Raw genomic sequence first — 26845 nt, forward strand, 5'->3', positions numbered from 1 at the left:
GAAAATGGCACACATAGTTATCTGAAACCTTGGCAGCTATGAACTGGGAAACTTGAGAGCCCGGGGGGCTACAAATACTACAACACAATACAATATATGCGCTTCTCAGACTCTACTGCACTTTTCTGATAACCTTTCTACACGATAGCCTATCTACGCTGTCTTTTCTGCCAATTGACCGGAAGGTAAAGAAATGGTTTGATTAGAGTGGCCATATTAGCGTGATATCACCTGCAAGATTTCTTGTAAACTTACTGCGTAAATGTGTAATTATCAGTAATTATTACGAAATATTTCCAAATTTCATTATGTTCTCTTTGAAAAGTGAATTTTATAAATGAAACATTCAAATAAAAAGGCAAATAAAATCTGAATACATTGAAGAAAATATACAGGTGGTTAAAACTCCGCACATATATAATTTGTTTCTGAGATGATAGTAATTAAAATCGGCATTTTAAAGGTTTCTTTCCCGTTAAGGTGACGGCTTCAGCCTTTTCATGAAGTAAATTACGGCCTGCACCGCTCACTCTGTTTATGCTCTGAGAAATGTGATGGAACTTAAAAATACTGCCCCTGTACCGGGCACCCTTGATAAAAAGACACGGGTCGGCCGTACGCTCAAGATGGCCACCCCTTTAAGAAAGGTATGTCCTTCTTTTATGTTTAGTGCGCCTTCCGGTTCTGGCGCGAAAGTTGCTTCAGAAGGTTCGGGGTACTGTGGCTGATGACTGACAGCCTCCACCCCAGAAGGGTGAAGGTGAGTTAAAATCGAAGCTCAAGTGAGGGGCTTGATAGCACCCCGAGAGTCTGCATTCCTTCTGGATGAGTTGTTGTCTGCACAGAAGCCTGTATTAAGAATTTGGATTTGGCTGTAACGTTTCGTGGGCAGAAGTTGATGACATTCACCTCTTTTTTTGGTAATTTTTAGGTGGTAGTTTTTAGGTGAAATGGGTGCAGGAACATTTTTGAGAATGAAAAGTTAGGGTTTTTGGAGTGTGATGCTACTTTGGTACAGACTGCTAGCAGACATGGAAATCAAGCGTTTTCTCAGTCTAGGAAGCTCATGCAGGTCTGCAGGCAGGAAGGAGACAGACGTTTGTAAGCATTAAACGTGGACAAGGCAGTGAATTATAGTCAGGGGTCCGGTTAGACTGTAGTAGACGAGTAACAATGCAATAGGTCTCGCATTTGTTAAAGTTAGAGCTATTGGTGTTTGAAAATAACAATGTTTTTTTACTTTTTTTAAAAATTGGCAGTGGAGTTATTATATTTGCATAGCACTGTCGCAAATGGTGCAAAAAAGGAAAAAAAGTCATTTTCAACACCAGCAGCTCTAACTTTAACAACGTGGGACCCATTGTATTGGAAATGCAATCAGTTTCGCATTGTTTGAGGTATTGCAGTGGTCGAAGTGGGGGATAAAAGTAGGGAAACTGTGGGTGGAGAATCAGGGGGCAGAAATAACCAAAGATTGGATCAGTGGGCGGAGTCAGGGGTGTGGCTAGAAATAGCAAAACATACCTTTTTTAGTACGTTTAGCATTTCACTGACCAATTGCAGCTTATAACGTTATTTCATTCAAACAATGGATAAACATGTTTAATGCAGGAAAAAGCAAACACTCCTAGGGAATACAGGTGTCTGTAAAGCATGTGAAAAATAAGCAAGAACAACATGTTACCTTAATGCTTTTACTCTCATTGTTCAGAAACCCATGAGTATTTTTGTCTCAAACATTGAGGACATGAATACAGGGCTCCTCCTGTACACGTGTTAAGCAGGGCTCGGAAGAGAAAGGGACTCTTCAGGAGAATCTAGACTTGTGGATAGCCACAAAGGCTCCTTCATATTCATGTCAGCCAGCTAGCTGCTCAATCATAATATAGTAAATAGAACAACTGGTGGACAGAATGCAGAACAATGTCATACATTCACCCCAGTACAGCGATCTGGTCCTAAATCCATCGTTTTTTTGCTCACCATGCCATTCCAGTTTGGACCCATCCATATGCAAAACAGTCTTGATCCTGCGCACAATGGGAACAGTCCAGCCCGAACTGCCAGGTCATATGTATTCACATGTCCTTACATTTGGGAAGTGAACACCAAGCAGTACCCACTGAGCTATGCACATAAAATATTGTTCTTTGATATGCATGGTACACATTCTTTCCAGCAGGCATAGTACCCCTCTGCGCTACCTTAGGTGAGTAAAACAGCCAATAGACAAAACATGTTCCCATTCCCATCTCTCTCCAGCAGATCATTATTTGTTATCTTGGCACTTGTATTGTTGACCGAAAACTGATGAATATACAAAGAACTTTCCAGTGTTTTTGAAACTCCTGCACTTGTACAAAACCGCCCTGGGAAACGCCTGATGCCTGGAACGGCCAGTTCGGCATAGTTACCTTTTTCAATGCAATACTGCAGAGATGTATGCTTATTAGATATAAACGTCATGGATCACTGTGTTTCCAGTTTAGGGTGCACATATACCCCGTTCAGTGTAGTCAGTTAGTTAAAAACAACTAGTTTATGTGCTTCCCTGCACCACATCATCCTCTACACAGAGGATTTTACACTCCTTGTTCTGGAATCCACTGCTAATCAAGGGCCGATATTGCATTGTTAACAATCTGCTCTGCTGTGTCACTAGTTAATTCACAGTTGTCTGATAGCCCTTTCAGTGTTGCTTTGCAGGTCCCTAGATGAAGGGGAAGGAGGTCGTGGGCACTGCAGAGTAGGGTGGCCAATTGGCATGGGCACAAATTCAGGATGGTGAGTGTAAAAGTTCAGGACAAGGGGTCAAAATTTACAACAACATTTCAGGACAGGAGGTCAAAATTCAGGGCAAAAATTCAGGCCAACAGGTATGCTTTGCAGACACATCAGTGGATTTCATGCAATAGTATTAAATTATTAGGCAAGGAACATAAGTACAAGTCACTTCTCCTGCCCTGTCACTTTCTCCTGCCCGGTCACTTCTCCTACCCCATCACCGCTCCTTCCCTGTCATTTCCCCTGCCCCGTTCACTGCTCCTGCCCCTGCCCCGTTCACTGCTCCTGCCCCTGCCCCGTCACTGCTCCTGCCCCTGCCCCGTCACTGCTCCTGCCTGTTATCTGCACCTACCCATTCACGTCTCCTGCCCCGTCACTTTTCCTGCCCCATCACTTTTCCTGGCCCATCACTTTTCCTGCCCTGTCACTGCTTCTGCTCTTTCACTGCTCCTGTCCAGTCAGTAATCCTGCTCATGCACGATCAAAGCTCCTGCCTCATCAATTCCCCTGCCACCTGCCTTCTCCTGGCCCGTCACTTCTCCTACCCCATCACCGCTCCTTCCCTGTCATTTCCCCTGCCCCGTTCACTGCTCCTGCCCCGTTCACTGCTCCTGCCCCGTTCACTGCTCCTGCCCCGTTCACTGCTCCTACCCATTCACCGCTCATGTCTAATCACTTCTCCTGCCCCGTCACGTCTCCTGCCCCGTCACGTCTCCTGCCCCATCACTTTTCCTGCCCCGTCACTGCTTCTGCTCTTTCACTGCTCCTGTCCAGTCAGTACTCCTGCTCATGCAGGATCAAAGCTCCTGCCTCATCAATTCCCCTGCCACCTCACTTCGCCTGCCCTCTTCACTTCGCCTGCCCTCTTCACCGCTCGTGCCCGTCACCTGCCCTGTCGCTCACTGCTCCTGCCCCGTTCACCGCTCCTGCCCCGTTCACCGCTCCTGCCCAGTTCACTCGGAGTACAACATTGACAAATTACACAAGGGGCCAAATTCCCCACAGTACTCTGTTTGGAGGAAAGCTCCTCTGTAATCCCTAACTCTGATCTCACTGGCACATGATATGCTAAAGGCAGGTGGCTGGCGCATTGTCATTCCAAAGGGGATAATCGGCCTCAATTCGAATGACAATGGCCTGCCCACAGACTGTGAGAGCTCAGAGAGGGGCTGCTGCAGCCTCTGGAGTTCAACAGAGAAGTGCCAGCAGCCCCTGGAAGCTGAATGCGCAAGCAGCCCCTGGAAGCTGAATGAAAAAGTTATGGTTTGCCGTCCCGGGACGATTTTTTGAAAGAAAGAAGTAGGGGAACGGACTGAAATAATTTTTAAAAGTAGGGGCACGCCGTGCCCTTCCGATCCCGCCCACTTCTACCACTTAGTTATTGGCATTATAAATGCCAATGTTTTTAGGTCGAGCCTGGGCGGCGCATGCGCTGCTCTGCGAGGCATACTATTTTTGAGTATGGACTTGAAGCCCCGCCCACTCTCTGCCGATATTTGACGTTGGCTTGGGTCATTGTCCTTCGTAAATGCCTGCTTCTGATTCATTAATAGGCATGTTTAATTTTGGTGCCTACTACTCCTTAGTACTGCCTTGTCTTCATTTGTAACCTCCCACGAGGACTGGTCCTTTTACTTTGGTTGTTACACGGTTCGTCTTATTTAGTCTGTAAGCACTATTTTCTTTAATGTTAATTATTAAAACAGGTTTGAAAAAAAAGGCATTGTCATTTCAATGCCAATAGCTTAAACTCTTGCAAATGTTAGACCTATTGCATTGGTAATGCTTGTTTAACTAGCCATGTTGCAGGGTGCAGTAACATATGTGGCCAAAAGAGGACCTCTTTTGGCCACATATGGTACTGCACCCTGAAGAAGATATGGTAAATCCACCCTACCCATAATTCATTGCGTGGAAAACAGTACCACGAGTACATTCAAATAGCTATCTCCATATATACAATTAGTAGCTTTGAAATGTGACAACATAATTATTATATTAATTCTGGCTTAGGTTGTACTCTGTGTGGAGCTGAAGAAGGGAAATTTATGGAAGGTTTCATATAAATATGAGATATGCTAGTGAGTAAAGTAACCACTGCCGGCTTTGCTTAGGACCAAGCGTGCATCCTGAAGCCCGTCCAGAAAATAGTGCTTGAGGCTGTAATTAAAACCTAGGGAGTAACCATACATGTAACAGGGGGTATCCTCATGGGAGGTTACAAGAAGAGACCAGGTGCTACTAAGGAGGGACTACCAAACCTATTGACCAATGAAAAGCCGCCATTTACAATTGACAGGAACAGAAGGCATTTAAAAAGATGGGCTTAAAGTGGGCGGAGCTTTATGCGCATATCCTGAATACAGCATGTCTTGAATAACCTGTAAGCGCTGCCTAGGCGAGACCTAAAAACACGAGCCAAGGTCGCTCATAAAATGTCACGTGTATCCTGATTTATTTTCAAAGTCACAGAAGTTACACAAGATCTACTAAACAACATACGTACAAATAAACAGTTCAATAGCATGGCTTGGAGAGCAGCAACATAACCAGCAGCTACATAACAAGGACAGTTGCAAGGTAATGTAACAGAACATTAATGCTATAACAGCAGCTACATCCTACATAGCGTAAAATAATACAGAAAGCAACAACACAGACAGCAGTTGCATATTTCATACCATAACGGGACAGTAGCTATATACCATAGGATGCAACATAACAGAGCTACATATAACATAAACAATAGAAATACAAAATAACTGCAGCCACACATTATATAATATAACATGAAATAACAGGCAGAAGCTACATAACACAATATAAAGATAGGGACTAGGGGATCGTTGGCGACTACTGGATGTGCTAGTGTGAAATGCAGTATCTTCCTGGGGTGAAGGTTATCAATGGTGTAGCAGGAGCAGTTGCACTAGATCCAAGGTTTTGTTTTAGGAGGCCATCTGCACCATTTATGGTTGATTTTACTACTGAGCAAAGCAATAGAGGGGCATATTTCCCATGCTTCCTTTACGCCCCTTGAGATGCCATTGGAGCTTGCTGTGAATGGGTAGAAGTGCAGTCTTTAACTCAGTCTTCCACCCCGAGCCTCCATCCCTATTTCCCACTCCAAATGGGTCATCAAGGGTGCTAGATGCAAAAAGCCAGCAACAGTGAATGTGCTAGTAATGTGAAGCGGGGAGGGTGGTCAACGAAATAGCTGACTTGTTACACCCTCTTTGAGATTCCTGCTCTGCGGTCCCAGTACCCTTAGTTAAACTAAATTTCCATCCTGAGTCCCATAGCTGAGCGGAATGTCTGCCTGCTGCAGGGTCCTGGACGGGGTAATATAAAAAAAAGCTAAACGCTGCTGCCTTCCCCAAAACACACAAACAGAACACCTTTTTTTAGGTCTGGCTTGACTGTGCAGCTGTCAGTATACTTTTATGTGATCAACATAAAAAAGAGCTTTCTGGAGTACTACTGAGGGGGCCTTTGGCTCCACCCACATGTTGGCAGAAAGGAGTGCATGTTTAGATTGGACATACGTTGTGTGCTTGCACGAAAAAAAGTGCTCCTGTCCATGCATATGATTGTTTGTTTATGCAGTTCCCTGAGTCACCAGCCGTATAGCTTTCTTAACCTTTTGTGGGGCACATATTCATGGATCTGTAATGCGCTTAAAGATTTTTAGAGAAGTATATAGTGTACAGTGTTTGCATTTTTGTGTTTTTCTGGTAGCTGTACAGATAGGAGGAGGACTGTCTTGAGGAACATGTTGCTTTTTTCCAGTCTCAACACTTCACTTTTCCATCATTAACTTTGGACTTCAGAGTGCAGTTTTGTGTTTGAAAGCAATATGGAATGTCCAGGGCTACACTAATCTACATGGATTTAGGGCTTGCTTAGCACCACAGCTGTTGCCTGACCTTATAGTGCTCAATAACAATCAAGCTTTCAGAGTACAACTGAGAGATGGTCTCATGCTCCACCCACATTTTGGTTTTTCTGAGTACAGGATTTGATGGGGCCCAATGTGTGCATCCACTAAAAAGAGTTCTTGTATTGCACTTTTTGGCTAATGTACCAGGACAGATTTGGTTATGTGGCAAGCCAATGGTCACATCAATAGGCCTGATCTCTTCATTTTGAAATATTATAGTAACAGCAGTAGGCCAGACATATTTGTTGTCAAAAGCATGTTAAAATCAACAGGCATTTGAGGGTGGGTTGTTATTTCTTAATTTTATAGTCTGCAGACAGGTATTTTGTTACTTAGAATCTCACAAATTAGAGCAGTAGGCATGGGGTTTGGTATTTATTACGCATGTGACAAATGTGGCTATATTTAATTTGCATTGTGAAAATCCTTGTTAGGCCCTCCTAGGAGAGACAGTATTTTGCTCAGCCAACTATAATTTTGTGTGCCTTTCTAGTTTTTTTGACTGTGGGCCAGATGAGTGCGTTGTGGAAAAGCTTGCGCTCAAAACAGTAGGACTGAGTTGGTTATGGTGACCAGTGATATTGCCTGATTGGTGCACTGGGAAAAGTTTTGTCCAATGTCATAGGTGAAATGTTATGACAAAGGCAGTTGGTCCAGCTCATTTAGCGTGGAAAGTATTTTTTAAAGCTAATAAGCCTTTAAGCAGTTGGTTGTTATCACATTGTTTTACAGAATATAGACAAGTATTTTGTATTGGGATCTGTAAATGGTACATGAAAGGGGAATGCTATAATTTGTAAATAAGGCATTATGTTTTCAAACCAAACGGATATTTGTCCTTGATCGATCATGATCAGTCCGTACTGATATCCTAGTGTGGGGTTAGATATCCCAGTGTGGGGTCCCTTCACTGTAGCTGTTGCCGCTGTTTCTGACCGTATTCAGCAGCTCTGCCCAGTCCGAGGGGACTGCAACGCCGGATTTGGAAACACTCTGCCTCCGCACTTTCGTTAATCCTCAACGCGGGTGCCAGGGACTACATCCCCCAGCGTCCCCCTGTGGCGCCTGCCATCACGCGTCACAGTGAAGCGCCAGGAGTCGCTTTAAATCTGCACTAGGGCTCCTGCAGCGAGTGTACCTTCACTGTAGCTGTTGCTGCTGTTTCTGACCGTATTCACCAGCTCTGCCCAGCCTGAGGGGACTGCAACACCAGATTTGGACACACTCTGCCTCCGCACTTTGTTAATCCTCGACACGGGTGCCGGGGACTACATCCCCAGCGTCCCCCTGTGGCGCCTGCCATCACGCGTCACGGTGAAGCGCCAGGAGTCGCTTTAAATCTGCTCTAGGGCTCCTGCAGCGCGGGACGCGCGCGGGCCCGTCCACGCCCGTCCACGCCCGTCCACGCCCGTCCACGCCCGTCAGCTGCCGGAAGAGGCCGGGCTGGGCTACCCCCCTTTCATGTGATATTTTGGACTTTTCAGTCTTCTTGGGACATGGTCAGTCGTTTTTAGGTTTCGCCTGGGGCACGGAACTTTAGCTCCGCCCCCAGGAGAAATCTTATGTCTCTACAGTGTACTGCTTAGTCCCGCCCTCTGTTCCATTGGCTAGCTCCATAAATGGAGCCTAGCCATTGGAACAGAGATCTGTCCGTCATGGCCGGACCAGATTCGTGGGCGTTCCCGTGATTTTTTCCCTCTCCACCCTTTTTGCATCGTCATTGGGCGGTGGGCGGAGTTTCGTTTTTTTTTTTATTGGGTGTTTGTTTTCCTCATTTCATGCCGACCACGGCCGCCGGAAGAAGTCCAGGTGAGTGCGTTCCCCCCCCCCCCTCCTGCAGTCCGTGTCTTTCCCGCCCCCCTCCCGCGTCTTTCCCGCTCCCCCTCCTGTGTCATTTCCGCCCCCCCCCTCCCTTGTCTTTCCCGCCCCCCCTCCCGCTGTCCGTGCCTTTCCTTGTTTTCCCTTCGCATGGTATTAATTAACGTCACTTTTGTCACAAGCGTACACTTGGTGTCACGCGGCTGATTGATGGGAGTGTGTCCATCTTCTCGAGCAAACCTGCAGAATGCCATTGAGTGCTTGCAAATGACAGAAGTGGGTTGCTAACAGATTAAAGCAGGTCATGTAAACCTTTACGGTTTCTGACGCTGTAGAAAAAGTGGCGTTAATATTTCATTTCAAAATCTTCCCCTTATTTCATTTACGGCCTCCACAGCTCCGCGCGTGTCAGCTTAACGACGTGAAAGATATTCCTCTGGAGCCAGTAGACCTGTGGACTGCATTAGGAGCCTCCGGTGAATAGTTAAACTGAAGACTGTGATCCAGGCCTTGAAGGCGGAGCAATTATGGTGTTCTATTTAGGGGACACAGGCGGCATCTAAGGTTCAGTGATCTAATGATTTAAACTCTGCATGAGGCAGGAAACGTGCCCACTCTCCTTTAACCTCTTGCCCTCCCACAGACTGCAGCCCGCGGGGTCAGACGACCCGGGGTCTGACCCAAGCAGCACCAGCGAAAGGCCACGAAGAAACGAACAAAAATACCCATCTCGCCTGTCCATGAGGAATCAAGGGCTGAACAGAGAAAATCTATTATACCGCCCTCCCCAGCCCCAGAGTGAGAGAGCCGTGAATCGGGGTGAGTCAGCAGCAGGCTTTTCAAAAGCAGGCTGCTGGGCTCGATTGCTATTCAAGGCACAGGGCCCCTCTCCCCGCACCATCAATGCGCGTGAGAGGTGCCTGCTCAGAAAAGCAAACAAGGAATTCGAGGGAAAGGGATTTCTTTTACCAGATTCTGAAAGGGGGTAGGAACCATTCTTCCCTGAACTGTAACAACCTCCTCCTGCCAAACTGGCGGCTTTAGACGTTAAAAGAGCGTATTGTATACAGTATTATTACTCCCGCTGTCCTATGCTACTGCCCATGCCACACAAGTCCTGCGCGTGAGAAACCTGTGCAGCGTGTGTTCTGTCTGCAGACCGTACACTGCCTCTTCTGTGTGTGAAGGAAGCTTGTTTTTCTGTTTTGTTGCACGCTTCTCCTTGGCAGGGGAGCGAGGAAAGGGGAGGGGCTGAGCTGTAAATCCACACTCGCTGCGAGTCACAGGGTCTTAGACATCAAAGGGTAGGGTGGTCAGATGCAGGAAATGGATATTAAGGGGACAGAAAGAGTTTGGAGTGACTTTCTAAAAACACAATGGCAGACTGTGCAGTTAGGCAAACCATTGGAGAGAACAGCTCGCTGAGGCTGGTCCGTGTGAGGTAAAGGACAGGGAGTGGGGACCCGGCGGGCCCGCTTTAACCTATTATTGGAGAGGGTGCTGACCACAGCGAGCAGCACTGCCGGGTGAGAGGCACGCAGCTTGCCATTTCTTCGAGAGACGGGGACATTGTAGCCGCCCACTGCATGCAATATAGGGATTAGCGTTACTGAAAGGCGGTTGCACCCCCTTGCCCCGCACCTTCACAACAGCGACCTTCCTCCAGCTCCCTGCTATGGATGCTTTAAGTCAGAACTGCATTTAAACAAACGAGCAGGGCTCTTATTTAATAAGTAACTCGCTCAGTTGTAGCCTGCAGCTGCCGCCCTTCATACACACAGCTTGTCACCCCTGCAGCCATTTCACGCAGACATGCACACTGATTCAGATCTTTAGGTACACAACTTGCACATTCCTACAGTCGATTTTAAGCACCATTGCACATCCGTTTCCACAGCCCTTTGCCCAAAGTCAAGACGACAGGTATAGCCATGTCCAACTGGGTTGCACACTCCTACAGCCTTTTGCACACATTTTTTGAGCCCTTTGAGTACACTTATTAACATTTCTTAAGCCCCTTACACACACTTATAATAATCTATTAATTAACCCTTTACTCAAAAAGACATGCACTTCTACATTGTTTCACACACCTTAGTCCTTAATCGCGTACCCCTAGCCATTTGCTCACGCATGCACATCTAAGCCACCACCTCCCCGTAGGTATATACACATGCTCTTTACTTTTAAACAGTGGCAGTTGTACACTGGCATACCTACTACCCTCCCTTAACCCACCTTTCTCGTTTTCGCTCGCAGCTTTTCTCCCCTACATTACTTACGTTTCTGTAAAACCCCAGTTCTTGCCCCCCACACCCTTCCTTCCCGATGTCCCATCTCCCGCACTCGCGCACCCATCAATCATGTACCATCCACACCCCTCCTACGCACGCACATCCTTCATCCCTGCTGCCAAGGCATTCCATCACACAGCAGGGAGCAGCACTAGGACCTCTCGGGTGGTGCAGGACCCTCTGCAAACCCCCGAGCACAGGAATTATGTACCCCTCTGCACTGCCCCCAACTACAGAAGAAACAGACAACGTATACTTTCTCACACAGCACAGTGTTGCCTCAAGGTTCCCAACAGCAACACAAATGCTGTACCAGAGTCCTTTGCACAGGATAAGCTCGTGGACACAATGTATCTCCTAGTATGGCACGTACAGACCCCAAGTTACAGGGCTCACTGCTTCCCATAAGCAACCCACTGACACACAATGGAGGCACAAGCACTAATCAGCTCCAAGACAGTAAATTGATATTTGTGCACAACACCCTCTGTTAACCGTGTTCCCCACATTTTATGTATGCTGTGGTCTCTTGTCACATGCCCAACAGTCTTGTCCCGAATGTACACACAGGCACCACACTGATCGCTGTGCAGCACTCACCCTTTAGGTTACAAGCTTACAACAGTTCGCCACCATGTACTGTATGTACAGATCACACGCCTCCGCAGCTGCCCTCCTTTCTGTAAATTAGGTGTCAGTGTCGGCTACTCCAACACTTTCCCTGAATGTTCCACGCAAAAAAGCCACGGTGGTACACAGCCTATGGGTTACACCATGTGCACGCACATGCAGTGCTACGTTCTACATGTTTGCATACAATACCCTCACAGTTTAACTGTTCTTCTAGATGTATGCTACATTAAATCGTGGTGTGCACGAAGACCCCTGCTTACACTGTATGAGGCTAACTGCTATACGCATTGTCAGCGTCACACACTTTTAACCAACTTCCTTCCCCAATTACAGATTTCGTTTTATAAGTTACATAAAGCACCTTATTCGTAGACGCCATGTGTAGCTACCATCTCCCTCTTGTATGGTGCATGCAGCTCCCCCACCGACGTTCAATGAAGTTTCCATTTTCGAACGTGGACAATTCTTCTGCCTGACCCTGTCCCTGTACATATTACACCGCAGCCACGCACTGTCCAGCCTCATCTTCTATGCCGATACCATGTAATCTGATCCAAGTGCACACACCCCACTCACGAGTAGCCGTATATTGCACATATGCGCCCACTCTTTTCCTGGTTAAAAACGGAATTGTGCATGCACCCCTGCAGAGAACCATCTCCTCCCATATCACGCGCTGTCTCTCTCACACTACGCTGAGCTTCCACCTCCTTGCCCATGCACACTTAACATGCAGTCCCCCGTACACACCACCCTATGCACAGTACAGCCCCACGCATATTGCACGTAGCCCACTGTACAGACCCCCGGCTAAACATCACATGTAGTCCGTCTCAAGCACACTGAACTGAGTAACCTCACCCTGGCCCCAATACACATTACATGTCCACTATACCCTGCACAAAACACCGGTGGTTCTCTGTCAACCGCAAAGCGCCCCCTTAATCGCATTACATGAATGCCCTGTACCTTGCTCTCGTCCTGGTTTCTGGCTCCTCCTGGCCTCCCTTCTCACTTTACCTCAACTTGGGCTTCACCCAGAAAAGAGCAGATTTCCAAACTTCTATTTTTTTCCCCACTCCCAAATCGAGGAGTCTCTGTTCTTTTCATTCTTTGCATATGCCTTTTCAACATGCACTATCACTGCACACAGCCTCTCAACACACGGCCTCTCTGCACATGCCTGTCTCCATATGATCTCTCTGCACATGGCCTTGTGTAGAGAGGGCAAGTGAAGATAAGGCATGTGTAAAGAGGGCGTGTGCAGAGAGGGTGTTTTCCAGAGAGGCACTCCATATTTCTGTGTAAAGTAAAACACATCACGTTTTACACATAATTCAAAGAAGTTAGAAAAGACCATTTGTCAAAAGCAATACCAAAAGCTCAAACTTTAACAAAGGCGAAACGATTGCATTGTAAATGCTTGTTTGACTTTGTATATTATTGTCTTGTAGTGTTGCCACCAGCCGAGTCTGTCTTAATACACGAGATAGAAATTACGGAACGGCGTCTCTCCTTAGATCCCTGCTGTGCCTCTTCCGAAGCCCTTTTACCAGGCCCTTTGCCTATTGAAGATATACCATCTGTCTCTGTCTTGCCAGTAGTTCCTGTGTCTTCACCTTCTCAACCTAAGGATTTATCGAATTCAGCTAGTACCCCACCTCCTTTATCCCCTCCCTGTGTTAAGATTCTTATGCGCGAACAAAGATTTGTGCAAACAAAGGATGGGGAGGGCACAAAATCAAACAAAAAAAAGAAAGCGTGTGCATTGCCCCAAACTACACACCAGGCTAGCAAAGTGGCTAAAACCAGAGGGTCAGCTTGGGGTAACAACGGTAGTCCCCATGTAACTATGGCCCCTAAGTTCTCCACGTTCGGTAGGTGGTAGTGACCTGGCTAATATTTGACTGGTGCCCAATGATTTTGAGGATTCCATCGTAGCAAAATTTGAAGAGAAACTTGCAGTCTTGCTTAATCCCTTAATTACTAAACTGTCTGGTATTGATCTAAGATTTCCAAGATAGAGCAGCACCTTTTTTCCCTAAAGACCCCTTTGCCTAATGGAAACTCTGGCAGTCTAACAGAACCAGGACCAGCATAGAAACTCAGAACAAGTTTGCCAACTATTGAGACTGGCCGTTGCATAAATACTGTAGTGTCTGCTCCTTCCGCTAATGCTTGTAACGTACCGATTACTACACTCAAGTCTGGCCTTAGGAGGGATTTTGAAGGGCAACAAAATCAGGGGATGCCACAGGGTGGCCTGGTGAGCCCCAGTGACTCCCTTAATTTTCCTTCCAGAAGCTACGCCCTATGCAATCATACTCTCCAACGTGCCAGTCCTTCTTCCGGGGGACGGGGAGCATTGGTTTTCCCTTAGGAACAAGGCACTTTATTAGTTGAATTCCAGAACTGGGTTGGGCAATCATTTATTTCAGGAATGTAAAATAATACGCAGAGTTCCATGGGTAGGGAAATCATTGAAATCCTTTAGAGGTGACTGCGTGTGTTGAACTTTGGGTCACCACTGATAGTCAAAACCATTTTGGACAGGGCGGGAGCCAGGTACCAGAGTAGGGACTCCATCAGTATTCTGCCTCTGGGTTTCTTTTATTGCAACATTCCAATGCAAACAATTGGAAGGGATGGACCTGGGACGTAGCTCAAGTACAAGGCCCCTATGACTATAATGTACCAACACACAATAGATTTGAGCTCTTCTCCAATTTTAAGGAAATAGACTGACTGTGTAGTTCATTAGTTTCTGCCCCGATCTTGCCTCTAATAGTTGAGTTGGAAGAGTACAATGGGCCCAGGGGCTCTAATAACATAGGCAGTTCCATTCCTTCCACTCCATCCATATTAAACGGACAGAATTTTGATAAGCTTCCTGGCCCACATAGAAGTGGTATGGGGAGGGACTGCTGTTCAGAAACAGTAGCCGTCCACTCGCTTGATGGGGTCATTTCTCCTTTGGTGAAGTGTGGCTCAAGTCAGCAGTTAGGTTATAGCTCTAATCTGTGACACATAGTAGACACCAAATTAGTGTTGTGGAACATTGCGGGACTTCCACAGAAAATAGCCTCTGTAGATTGGTCCACATTTATTGAGGAGCAAGATATATTGTTCTTCCAAGAGACTTGGGCCGTGAACCAAGTATTTCGCCATGGTTACTTAAATTTTTCCAAAGCAGCGAAACAGGGGCAACATGGTAGACCGAAAGGGGGACAGACCACTTGGATAAGACAATGTGATCAGTTCAAGTTAGAGGAGATCAATATTGATTCAGAGGACATTATTATAATTAGGTTGCAGCAGGCACATACCACAGACCTGTTATTAATTAATGTCTACTCAAGGGGCATGCAAGGTGGTAAAGCCTACCCTACGGTGGCACTTTTAGATTTTTTTTTTAGCAGAACACAGAGGAGACCAACATGTAATAATAGCAGGTGATTTTAATTGTACTTTTGAACCCCTGGACTTTCATGATATAAATTTTAATGAAGAGGAGGATGCCGAGTGGTCTATTCTTCCGCTGGAACTTCCTGTAATAAAAAGATGGACGAGTGCGGCACTTCAGCTAAAAGGGTTTTGCCTGGAACAAAGGGTTAGGGCAGTTAACAGGAGATCAGTCTCCGACAAACATGGTAAGCCTACCTTTAGTTTTGGGCAGCGTACCAGTCGAGTAGACTTTTTTCTACTAAATATGGAGTTGTAAAAGATATGGTGGTCTGCGAACGACCCGAAAGTGACCACAACCCCCTATTACTCTCCATATGTCCACTATCTTCGCCCTAAGGAGCAAGGCTAGCATCATCTACAAATCATGTTGAGCCCCTTTTGACAAACTACTCCAGGCGAGTGAAATGGGCGAATGTGAGTACAAAGGCAGAGCAAATGAAACAAATGAGCAGTTTGGTTGTTAAAGCCCTAGGTACCTTACAAACTTGTGCTACTCAGGAAGAGCTTAATACTATTGTTGTCCAGGTCCATGACAATCTTTTTATAAAGCTTAAAAGCTATTTTATTACAAAAAGTAAGAAAGATTAATTCGGGCTACAAAGCTGCCGCCTGGTATAATTCTTCCTGTCGTAAGGCTTATAGGAGCTTAGCAGTGGCAGTTAGGTCAAAAGGCAGGGATGACATTTATAAGGCTAGGGCTGCATATAAGGTTGCTCAACATTGTGCCAAAAAGGACTGGGGCGAACAACATTGGGTAGAATTGCGCAATGCATGTTCGGGAAGAAATATGACTGCTTTTTGGCACTTGGTTAAGTAGGGCAGCGGGCCACCCAGTAAGGTAACCACGTAGGGCCAGACCAGTGGGTTTCTTATTTTAAAGCACAGTTTACAAGTGTTGGGGATACACAATACCAGTTTGAATTGCCTACTCCTACTTCCACATTATATTTTAGCAAGAAAGAAGTGGAAAACGCATTATTATTAGTCCCAAGAGGCAGGGCTCCGGGGCCTGATTGCATTCCCGCTAACCTGTTCCTCCATGATATAGACATGTGGGCATCATACATTCAGCTTCTTGCGAATGCCATCGCTAATTAAGCACCTATGCCCGGCACCTGGGCATGAGCAATAATCCTCCCCATCCACAAAAAGGGAGATTACTCACTACCTGGGAACTACAGGCCAATAAGCCTTATAGACTGCATTCAAAAGGTGTCAGCAAGGCTGGTATTGGGTAGAATCCAAGCATGGTTGGAAGAACCCGTAATCCTATTCCATCTCCAGGCGCGGTTTCGGCCTTGCACCAGCACTGTAGATCAGGTGCTAAGGCTTATCCTCATATACTGGCGTACCGTAGTACTAGGGAGAGGTAAAATCTGTGCAGCATTTGTTGACCTTAAGTCGGCGTTTGACCTCGTCCCCCGCAATAAGATGTGATGTAGTTTCTTGAAGATTGGTATGCCGTTGGATATTCTGGCTTTACTGATTAAGTTGCACACTGACAATTTCGCGCAGGTGAGATGGGATGCGTGGGGCAATACTACCGATACGTTTTCAGTCGAGAAGGGGGTGAGACAAGGGTGCGTGCTAGCAATAATCCTCTTTTCAATATATATTAATGGGGTAGTGCAGTACTTTTAGAACTTTCCCACGGATGCGCCATCCCTGGCTGGATCCAAGATCCCCCTATTAATGTTTGCCGACGACACCCTTATTCTTTCCAAGACGAGACAGGGCCTCCAAAGTGCCCTAACGAGGTTTGAGGAGTTTTGTGAGGATCATGATCTCATTGTCAATGTGGATAAAACGAAATATATGGTCCTACAAAACATTAAGAATACTGTGGGTGCTGTTAAAATGAAGGGGGGAACCTTGGAGCAAACGGAGAGCTTTTCTTATTTTGGGGTTACAATTGATAAAAAATTTAGCTGGAAGCCCCAAATAGACCTGCTCACGGTTAAGCATGCGTAACTGTCAGGTGCTCTGCTGAAGGAGAAGAGATTATCACACACCAAACCAATTGCTCCTGTGCTACACATTTATACCTCCAAAATTGGCGCCTCAATCCTATATAGGGCAGAGTTGTGGGGTTATGCCAACCTGGACCCTTTTGTGGTAGCGCAGAATACATTTTTGAGGTCCATAATTGGCCTCCCGCAGTTTACCCCGCTACTACCCCTATATTTGGATCTCGGTTGCCATTTGGTTAGAGATGTGGCACACTATAGACCAGTAGCTTATTGGACGAGGCTTTGGGTGACACCAGAACTATCACACTATGCACTGGCCCTGTTAGAAGTTAGAGAACTGGATGTTTACAGGAAAATTGTATGGCTATGGTGTGTTAAAAATATACTTAGTGAGATGGAGATGAGCCGCCTCTGGACAGCACCTGCAGAAAGTACATTGCCATATAAAACTGAGTTAAAGGCATTGTACTGGAACATGATAGTTACGGGGCGGTTCTCGGCTAACATTAACCCATCTTTGTCCAAATTGTTTCTTGACAGCAAGCATGAGGCTTCTTATGAGGGTTACTGGGATCTAATTACCACCCCAAGAGATAGGAAACTGTATCCCCAGTTTAGGGTGGGTTCGATTCCCACAAATGCTTTTATCAACAAATGGTGCGCTTTCAACAAAAGTAACTGCCCCTTCTGTGATGATCAGAAGGAATCAGTGGCACACATTTTTTTTTTTGCCTGCCCATCGTACCATAAACTCGGGTCCCAATGGTTAAAACCTATCTGCTCAAACATGGGGACCAGGTCTAGCAGCGAGGCATTCAGGATCTTAAAAACATCTATGGAAGGTCCCATAGTCATCGCTGTTGCATATTTTCTGGGCTGGGTATGGGCGATCCGTTGGAAAGCAAGAACGACTGGGTAAATGTTTACGCCTATGTTTTGTAGGATTATATCAACAATCTAGCACTATGCACTTTATTGTATGAAGCCGCCCCAAATGATGATCAATGAAGGATGGCTCTCCAGATAGTAGTGTTGTTGGGGTGAGATTTAGTGTTTTAAGGTATTTATTGTAATATCATGAAATGTCAGGGTGATTGTTTTAAATCTAGTCAAATTTGTTTTAAATCTAGTCAAATATTTTTTAAACATGTATGTTGGATACCCTCTGTTTTTATTCCCCTGAATGTTTTTCTGACTTTTATGATTTTTTTTTTAATCGAAATAAAGTTTATGACTGACTGACAAGTATTTTGTTACACATAATCTCACAGATTACCGTAGTAGGCACAGGTTTTTAGGTTGGCTACCATTTCGGACAAACTATGGGGATATTTCATTGAGATGATTCATGTAAGGCCTTATTGTGAAGGGTCGTGTATTGTTTTGCAAACTGTATTTTTCTATATGATGGTTGTCAATTTGTGTGCACTTTAAGAGGAGCTGTGTTGATTAAGGTGCATAGGTAAAAGAAATAGGGAATATACATCATGCCAGATTCCATACGGTTGAACTGTTTATGCAACCTAATGACAAAGCATGTAGGTTTGACACACATATTGTGAAAAACACATGTTAAAGGCAGTATGCTTTTAAGAATGGAATGGATTGCTTGTTTACACTGTGCTAACTTTTGTAGGTATGTATTTTGTTGCATGGAATCTCACAGGTTATCCGAAGTAGACAAGGGTTTTGGTGACCCACCAGAACAAAGCATGAGGACATAAAGTATGTACAAATCAAATCTTTATTGGGCCATTACATTAGAAATAGCATTTTGCTTTGTCAACTGTAATCTTGTAAACAGATGTAATTTAATGTGTATATACCTAATAGTATCCTTGTCGTAAGGTTTGCGCTCAGTACAGTAGCCTGAGTTGGCTATATTGGCAAGCCAGTGATAACACCAATAGTCCTGATTGGTGTGACTGGAAATGTTATACCAGATGCAAAAAGTTGGGTCTGTTTTTTATGAAAGGTAAAGACAAAGGGTGCAGCCTAGGCTTATTTATTGTCAGAGGCTTTGTTAAAGCCAGCAAGTCTCCAACAGTGGATTGTTATTGCAACATATTACAGGCTGTAGACAGACATTCAGTTACATGTAATCTCGCAGGTTACCAAAGTAGACAAGAGTTTCGGTGTTGGTCACCATCCGTCAAACCTGGGAGTAGAATTTCACAGTGATGATGCTTATTATACTCTAATGAGAGGGCTTGTATTGGCAACTCTAATTCTTTACATATTTATAATGGTAAACTTGTGTGCATGATGCTTGCAAGTTTATCTTCACTTCAATAGGCCTGTATTGGATATTGTGTCAAACCAATGGTAATGATTACAGGCTTCTTCAGATCACTGGGTAAAGTTAGGTCGGATCCTTAGGTGTGATCTATTTATAATGTAAAGTTATGATAAAGCAAGAAGGCCATACTTATCGTAAAAAGTATGTGTTAAAGGCAATAGGCTTTTAAAGGTGGGTTGGTGTTTGTTGGACCTGGGGTCTCCAAGTCACATAGGGTAGCTTGGCACTAAGTGGAAAAGCCTAAACTCCAAGGTACATGTGCTAAGTTTGCGTCACACCCCTCAGAAATCAAACGTCCATCCACTCAAAAATGACACTACACCTTACTTTTTATAAAAGTAGAAAAGCTTTATCCTTTCTTGAATTAGTTTTGTAGTTGCACACAATTTTTCAAGTCAACATATAGATTGTTTCTCTGTAATACCTGCAATTGTAATCAGTTATAAAGGCATCAGCACACTATTCAAAAACAATTCTTTCCTGGCACCTTTAGTTTGTCACGGCAGAAAATCCTTTGTAAACTCATTACATTTCTTTATAGAAGGAAAATAGCTATAGGGTCCCTTCTACATTGGTAACTTGAAGGAAGTTTCAAACAGTTGACAGCCTGAAAGGTTAATGACAAAATAACATGAATCCTCTAACTCCTTCCTTACATTCAATTCACATTTGTTGTTCAATACACAATTCAAGTCCCTTCTGCGAATAGGCTTTGATCTATTTGAAAGGCTCACGCATACTATGAGAGCAGAGTCTTAAGTTTACCCAATCATTAAGGAGGAAGGCGCTGCACCAACAAGACTCCTCGCCTCCTATCTAAAATAGTACAGTCTGTTCCTCCTTCAGGTAATCCTCCTTAATTCCACCCTCAGCTTGGCCCAAGTCTGGTTAGAATGGCACTTGAGCACGTAAACCTTCCCCACTCGCTTTTGTCAGCTCACAGAACAGTTGGTTACCTTTCAGGGACTTTTCTCTCCTAGTTCACCTGACGGCCGACTGAGCCCAAACTTCCTCCAGTGACCGTAGCTTTCGAAGCTTGCCCAGCCTTCCCCTTCCCACTTACTTGGCACTTGGGGAAATCAGAGGGTCTGGGGCTTTGACCAGTCGAGGAATTCAATCCCCACCTTGCACTGCCCTCTCCTGACGAGTAGAGCCCTTAGCGGCTGATCCCCAGGAGAAAGGGAGATCTCGGCCTACTCTGGCCGGTTCTTCCTCCTCCCGCCGGCGGACTCACCCACAGGACCTGCGCAGCTCAGAGACGCCGCTGCATCTCTGTCAAGCGTCGCCTCACCAGCTGCTCACTCGCTGGGACGCTTCTTCGTGGAGCCGCGCTTCCGGTCCTGCGCAAGGGATAGATGCCGCCGCCACTCCCCACTGGCAAGTCGCTTCAGGCCGCTCCTCCTCCGAAACACTCCCCTCAGACACCGCGCCACTGAGCCTGCGCGGAAGGCAGACGCAGCTCCCCTCCTTCTGCACAGCAGCGGATCTAGCGACGCCACCACACCAGGTCTTCCTCACACCCCAAAGCCACTTTTCTGGGCAATAGGCAAACCAGCCGCTGGGCCGTGCACACAGCACAGGTGAGGAAATCACCTCCAGCAATCGCCGATCTTTTGCCACCGATGGGGATAGTGAGTAAGGGGGAAATCCCAACGTCTTGCTGTTCTTAGCTTCTGGGAGTCCCTGGGCAGTAATCAAGTTTAGAGGGCCTAAGCAGGGTCAGATCCACACGCAGGGGAAATATCAACAGTAGGGGATAGCAGCCCCAAAGGACCATCAACCCGCCTTCAGTGTACTGTTCTCCCTGACCGGTGATCTGGACTCCTAGCTGGACTCTCACTGGTTTCTTCTCACATCTAAAATGGCTGCCCTAGCGTTGACCCTTTTATAGGCTAGCCCCAGGCTTCCAGAACCAGCTGGAAGGTTCTAGAGCATCCCTATATTGTCCTATGGGTCTATCCTCTGAGGAAAACAGTTATGGCAGTTACTGACCACCATTTTGTGTATCCTCTGCTTTCCAGTCAGAAAAGGGCACCTAGGCCTCAAGAAAAAAGGACTATAAGGGCCAAAGAGCATCTAATTCCTAGTCAACACCACCCAAAAAATCCAGTGGACACAAAAAGATTAAAAGGTTATGAGGGGCAAAAAGGGGACAAAATAAATAATTAAATAGGAGGGACTACCATAAGGCAGACAGGTCTAACAGTGTTACACTGTGCTAAACCCTGTAGGGTGTAGGCAGATATTTAGTTACACGGAATCTCGCTGTTACAGTAGAAGGCAAGGGTTTTGGTGTTGACCCACCAGAAAAAAACATTGGGATAGAAGTTTGCAATATGGTAATTCTTAGTAGGTTTGGATAGCTGTAATTTTGTACATGTTACTTTATTATTGTATACCTGATGGTTACCTTAGGAGAAGGTTAATCACTAACCAAATAGGTCTAAGTTGAGTTTGGTGACAAGCCAGTGGTAAAGGTTACTGGCCTGATTGTTCACAATGCAAAGTTATTGAAGTAAGCCCACACAACCACAAATGATAAGACAGGTATCATTTATTAGCCATTAGTCACAAGAGCTCCCAGGAACTGACAAACAGAGATCCTAGGGCAGTATTCAAAGCTAAACATTCTGTATCCATAGGAATGGACATGACCAGATAATGTTCTAATAGAACATAGAGATAGAAGAAAGGGACTAGATTACTACAATATTTCCCTTCTTTCACCAAAAATCAAAACCAAAAGATTTTTAGAAGAATGAAAAACAAGAAGAAGAAAATACAGAAATAAGATAGAGAAGACAAAAAGAATAAAACATAATAAAAGAAGGAGAATTATATAGCAAATGCATTTCAAAGTTTCAATAAAAACAAATTAGATCCAACATTTGCATTAGGAAATTACATTAAAAAACTACATAGCATTCTAAAACATTTGCATTAGGAAATTAGATTCAGAAACCACATAGCATTCTAAAACTACAAGTCCATGCGTTTAGGAGAAACCCTAATCCTACTGCTCCTCCTAGGAGGAACATAAACCAACTTGGAATCCTTTTTACCAGCAATTTCACCTTCAGTATTTTTCCCTCTGGTAGCACAACCCAGCTGAGAAACAACCTTCTGGGGCAATTTATAAACACGAGCAAGATTCCACCAGTTTTTCCCATTAACTCTCACTGCAAATTTCGTAACAGCATCAACTTGAACTGGTGAACCAAATTTAGATAGGCCTTTTGGAACATTATGTGGTGATTTGATTTTAACCCAGTCACCAACCTTTATGTTGGACATAAAGTCTCTCTGAATGATTGTTTTCTGTTGACTTTTAATAACTTGTTCACCTTGATGCTTATTAACATTCATATGAGTAGGAGATTGATCATTAGCTAAAAAAGAGTCCTGAGTTGACATATTCTGTAAGGATGAACCCCATTCTTTCATCCAAGCAGGACACAGATGGAATGAAGCCTCTCTTCCTCTTAAAAGTTTGAACGGACTTGAACCAGTGGTTGCATTCGGAGTTGTTCTATGTGCCCATAACATACTTTGGACAGCCTCCTTTATGTTTAAATCAGAAGAGACTGCCCATTGTATACACTCTACCAAAATACGGTTATTCCTCTCAATAAAACCATTTGCTTGTGGGTGATAAAGAGCAACTCTCTTGTGAACAATACCCGATTGAGACAAGAAGGCAGACATTTCCTTTGAAGTAAATTTAACTCCATTATCCGAAACAATCTCTTTCGGAAAACCCTCCCTAGCAAATAGACTTTGAAACAATTTGATAACCTCATTAGAATTGGGATCAGACATGAAATGAACCTCCCACCATTTGCTATGGTAGTCGGCCACAACCAATGCAAATTTACATTTGTTAGGTAAAATGTTGAATGGCCCCACAAAATCCACCGCCAATTTCAACCATGGACCATCAGGCAATGCCACATGTTGAATTGAAGGGGAAACCATCTTAACCACTTTATCACTTGAATTGCAGATTAAACAATCCTCTACAATAGAAGTGATCTGTTGGTCCATAGAAGGCCACCAGTAAACATTACTAATTCTTTTCTTTGTGTTAGTCTGCCCCAAATGTCCTTCATGTCCAAAGTTAATTTTAGCAGACCTTAGTTTCTCTGGAGGTACAAATTTCTCACCCCTCATAATCATGCCGCCTCCTTCAACAGTTAACTCATCACCAACTTTTGCAAAAGGATGAAATGCTTTTTCCAGTAAATTCTCTTTGGGCCAACCGGTGATAATGTAATGTTTAACTCTCTTCAAAACGTTATCTTGCTCCATAGCAGCAAACCATTCATTCTCAGAAAAACAACCAACTGAACACGCATCCACAGCAGCAATCAAGCAATCCTCATCTATGTTTTCTTTGAAATCGTTCTTAGACATAGGTATTGGGAATCTTGACAAGAAATCTGCACGAGTATTCTTACCACCTGGTATATGCGCAACTTGAAACCTATACTGTAAAAATTTGCTACTAAGTCTTGCTATACGCGGTGTATGATCTTTTACAACCTTACCTTGCAGAATGGGAATCAACGGTTTATGATCAGTGAGGAGATTGAAATTCCTCCCCCACAAAAAACATTTAAACCTCTAAATTGCCCAACAACAAGCCAAGAGTTCACGCTCAATTACTGAATAGTTTTTTTCACTAGGCCTCAAAGCCCGTGAGGCAAATCCAACAGTAGATTCTTTTCCATCTTTGACTTGTGAAATCATACCACCTAAGCCATACAAGCTCGCATCAACTGAGACAGTACATTTTATATTAGGATCAAATGGTGTTAAGATGTTACATGATCCTAAATCTACTTTTAGATTCTTGAACTCCCTTTCACAGATGTCATCCCAATTGAAAATTGCTCTTTTTTTTTAGCAAGTCTCTCATATGTGCAGTCTTCATAGAGAAACTGGGAATATATTTTGAATAAAACTCACACATTCCCAGGAAAGAGGAAACAATCTCTTTTGTAGTAGGGCTAGGAGCGTCTACAATTGCTTGTATCAAACCCTCCCTTGGTACTATACCTGCTCCGGAAATCTGATGTCCTAGATATTCAATAGATTGTACACCAAAAATGCATTTAAGCTTATTTGCCACAATGCCATTCTGCTCTAGTCTTTCCAACACTTTAGACACATTAGAATCATGTTGAATTTTAGTTTTCCCAGCTACTAGGATGTCATCCTGGTAAACAACAGTTTCCATAACACCTTGTAAGACTTTCTCCATAACCCGTTGAAAGACTGAAGCTGCACTAGCTAGGCCAAATGGCATTCTCTTAAATTGAAATGTTCCACTAGGAGATACAAAAGCTGTGATGTGTTTACAAGAGGGATCCAATTGCACCTGGTGATAAGCCGAAGCTAAATCAATTTTTGAAAAATATCTTGACCCCGCAAACTTAGAAAGGATGTCATCTATGCGAGGCAAAGGATGAGAATCTATCCAAATTTCACTATTGACACTGCGAAGATCAATGCAGACTCTCAAACTACCATTGGGTTTACGTCTGACAACCAAGGGAGATAACCAAAGAGAAGACTCAATAGCTCCGGATTCACACATTTTCCTGAGTTCATTAGCCAAATCATCCCTGACACTGAGGTACTGTCCGTAACTTATGTTTGATAGGGATTGCACCTTCTTTTAACCTTATTAAATGTTTAAAACCTGAAATGCATCCTAAACCATCTCCAAATACCTTTGGGTACTTAACAAACCATGAAGTACAAGTATCCTCTAACTCACCATCTTCAACCACAGAAACTTGATCTTTCGTGCCAGGTCTAAGTTGCATTTTGAAGAGGCCTTGATGGTACCAACCAAGAATATTGAGTCCTTTTTTAGCTACATAAACTTTACCTTCAATAGTTCTTTGTCTAAAAACTAACGTAGCTTCAAAGAAACCTGACAATTCTATACGCATACCCTCATAAGAGAGTGGTCTCCTGTCAGGTGGGTAAAGTGACCTTTCCTTCCATGTCTTTTCAAATAACTCATCAGTTATCATGGTTATACGTGCCCCTGAATCAACCAAGAGATCTAGAGGTTTATCGTCTACCAAAACTTCAACGATAGGATCTACACAGTCATCAGTTTCATCCTTCACAACCACCACCAAATCTGATAATGAGCTCAATCAATCAATCAAAGACATTTATAGAGCGCACTACCTACCCATAGGGTCTCAAGGCGCTTGGGGGGGGGGGGGGGGGGGGGTGCCGTTACTGCTCGAACAGCCAGGTCTTGAGCTTCTTCCTGAAAGAGAGGTGGTCTTGGGTCAGGCGCAGGTCGGCCGGGAGGGAGTTCCAGGTCTTGGCGGCCAGGTAGGAGAAGGACCTTCCTCCTGTTGTGGCTCTACGGATGCGTGGGACGGCGGCGAGGGCGTGGCTGGCAGATCGGAGGTGGCGTTTGGGAGCGTAGAAGTTGATTCGGTTGTTGAGGTAGCTCGGGCCTTGATCGTGTAGGGCTTTGTGTGCGTGGGTGAGGAGCCAGAAGGTGATTCTCTTGTTGACCGGGAGCCAGTGCAGGTCTCTCAGGTGTCCGGAGATGTGGCTGTTCCGTGGGATGTCGAGGATGAGTCTGGCTGAGGCGTTCTGGATCCGCTGGAGTCTCTTCTGGAGCTTGGCGGTGGTTCCGGCGTAGAGTGCGTTGCCGTAGTCCAGTCGGCTGGTGACGAGGGCCTGGGTGACGGTCTTCCTGGTTTCCGTGGGGATCCACCAGAACTCACCACCTCCCCATCACTTTCATCTTCTTGTATTTTTTCCCTATAAACAGAATTCACAGTGTTCTTTGAATTACAAAGTTTTGCAAAATGTCCTTGTTTACCACACTTATGGCAAGATGCATTCTTAGCTGGACACATTTTTGCATTAGGAAAATGTTCAGCAAACCCACATTTTGTACACACATTTCTTTGTTTGAACTTATTTTGAAAAGGTTTAATACTTTTTGAGTCCGAATTCCCTTTATATTCTACTTTAACCGGCACTTTCGTGTTTTTCTGAGTAGTTGACTTTTACAACATTAACTAAAGACTCTCTTTCTGGTTTCAATTCTTTTTTGGCTTTCTGTGAAAGTTCAATACTTTTCACAATAGATATAGTCTCATCCAATGATGGATTTTTGAGTGTTAATAATTTCTCTTGAACTTTCCCAGAATTAGTATGAACAACAATCTGATCCCTTATTAACTGTTCAGTAAATTGTTCAAATTCACATTCTGAGGCTAAAATTCTTAAAGCTGCAACATAAGCTATAATGCTTTCACTTTCCTCTTGTTTTCTAGTAAAAAACTTATGTCTTGCGACAACCAAACTACTTTCAACATCAAATTGTTTCTGTAAACTGCTAACTGTCTTTTGATACTCATCTAATTCTTCCCCATTCTCACCTAACTGCGTTGCAGGTAAGTGTTCTAACACTGCTTGTCCTTCAAAGCAAAGATTATGTTCAAGAATAAAACATTTCCTTTGTGCACTAAATCTACTGCCACCAATTGCCCCTAAATACTTTTCAAAGGCTCTAAACCATACTTTCCATCTCACAGGAGGATCACCTGGGAGCTGCAAAAATGGAGGAGGGGCTTGTACATTCTGCATACTTATA

The 26845-nt window shown here is 44.6% G+C and overlaps 1 protein-coding gene across 2 annotated transcripts in view; it reads left to right on the plus strand.

Moving 5' to 3' along the window:
* The first annotated feature begins 668 nt into the window (after window positions 1-668).
* Window positions 669-26845, plus strand: part of TIMELESS (timeless circadian regulator) — a 466894-nt gene continuing 440717 nt past the window's right edge. Inside the window, exon 1 of one of the 2 annotated variants that reach the window (XM_086959580.1) lies at window positions 669-760. The gene's annotated coding sequence lies outside the window, so the exon portion shown is untranslated. Of the gene's footprint in view, window positions 761-18540; window positions 18630-26845 lie in introns of those variants that run through there. The other variant, XM_086959589.1, reaches the window with a different exon arrangement.

This window comes from Lissotriton vulgaris, chromosome 1_1, assembly GCF_964263255.1.
Source record: "Lissotriton vulgaris chromosome 1_1, aLisVul1.2, whole genome shotgun sequence".
Taxonomy (NCBI): Eukaryota; Metazoa; Chordata; class Amphibia; order Caudata; family Salamandridae; genus Lissotriton; species Lissotriton vulgaris.